This window comes from Manis pentadactyla, chromosome 6 (genome assembly GCF_030020395.1).
Source record: "Manis pentadactyla isolate mManPen7 chromosome 6, mManPen7.hap1, whole genome shotgun sequence".
In the NCBI taxonomy this organism is placed as follows: Eukaryota; Metazoa; Chordata; class Mammalia; order Pholidota; family Manidae; genus Manis; species Manis pentadactyla.
The window spans coordinates 111,821,929-111,823,542 of record NC_080024.1 but is presented as its reverse complement, the minus strand read 5'-3'; the positions used below and the strand labels follow the sequence as shown (position 1 = coordinate 111,823,542).

The following is a 1,614-nucleotide window of genomic DNA, read 5'->3' as shown; positions in this document are numbered from 1 at the left end:
TGAATCTATTGCCCATGACTTTCACCTCTATCAGGGCATATGTCTCAATTCCCAGACTGTTTTGGTTTCTACTTGCCTGTACTCCACTTGGTTTATTTGTTTGACAGGGACAATTGTTTGAGTTGTGTCCATGTAGCCCATAACAGTAAATTCTACTTTCAGACTCAATTTCCAAAATGGTTTTGACCAGTGGGACTACTTTTTTGGTAAAAAATTTGTAAAACTTTGTTAACATGACACAGGAAATATTCAAATACATTCTTCTTGTAAGAGATGCAGAACGACAGACACATATGGAGTGAAGCACTAGGTCGTCTTCTCACCACTCCTCCCCTGGCTGCCCAGCAGTTTCCCTGCCCACACTCTCAGTGCAGTTCGAAGCCTCCTGTCAGCCTGTTTTGATTTCTTCTCCCAAGAAACAATTAGGCCTTCTTTCCTCTGTGTGTGTAGCAATATAAGAAACACAGATCCATAGAATTAAAATACAGTTCATCATCAGGAGAAAGTAATTCTTACCTCTTCTTAGAGAGGCTGGATACTCAGTTCTCGCAGCTGCTATTTGACCCGCCATCTCGAGTCCCACCAATGGCCAGTGCCCAGCCTCAGGAAACTGAACTAGGCCTCACTCAGGCAGAAGAACTTGGCAGATAGTCTCAGCAAAACCCTGCCCAACAACCCCCACTAAAGGCTGACCTAGCTCCAATTACTTTTCCAGACCTATTACATTTCAACAGTCTTTCACACTATTAAAGAGCCCACCAAGTAGCCGGGTGACCTTGGGGACATCACATAACCTGAAGGGCTTCATTTTGTCATGTGTCAATCAGCTCATCAGACTATGCTGTTTCTAAAGTTTCTCCCTGCTTCAGAAATTCTTTTGTGTCTTTCACCTTCCTCAAATGAGAGGCTAAAAATAAGATGATGGTATTTGTAAGAATTACCCGCCCACTCTAAAAGAGCAAAACTAAACAAAAATCTTTGTATTTTCTCCTGAGGGATTTTTTACCTTGTTTTCCTGTTTAAAATATTGATCTGGAGATCCCAACATCAACAATCTAGAAATGATTGCTATTCTGGGGTTAGAAGGAACCAAGGAGTCTGCACTGAACTATAAAGTCCCTTGGAGGGGCAACAGTTAAGGGGAGAGACTACATTCCACTTTGAGGAGAGAAGCAGAAGTTCAAAGTCAAGAAAAAAAATTTTCAAAATCAACAGATTAGGCAAAGCCATGAAGTGAAAAGAAAATCACACTTCAAGGAGACTAGGGTGCTCGCTTCGGCAGCACATACACTAAAATTGGAACGATACAGAGAAGATTAGCATGGCCCCTGCACAAGAATGACACGCAGATTCGTGAAGCGTACCATTTTTTTGTCGGCAAAAAGAAAGAAGACTAGGAACAGACTAGGTATCAGAGTAGGAAAAATGATGGTGCCACGGTGGAAAACAGGAGGCTTTTCAAGCTCTGTATTGCTTATCTATTGCTGCATAACGAACTACCTCAAATCAGCTGATTAAAACAACAAAATTAATTTTGTCATATACTTTCTAAGGGTGGTGACACTGGAAGTGACTTGGCTGTATGGTCTGGTTCAGGGTCTCTAGTGAGGTTGC

General features: G+C 41.8%; 1 non-coding gene across 1 annotated transcript; it reads left to right on the top strand.

Moving 5' to 3' along the window:
* Positions 1–1,266: 1,266 nt before the first annotated feature.
* Positions 1,267–1,373, top strand: LOC118909947 (U6 spliceosomal RNA). The gene has a single exon (XR_005023781.1). It is a non-coding gene; the product is annotated as a U6 spliceosomal RNA (small nuclear RNA).
* The last annotated feature ends 241 nt before the right edge of the window (positions 1,374–1,614 follow it).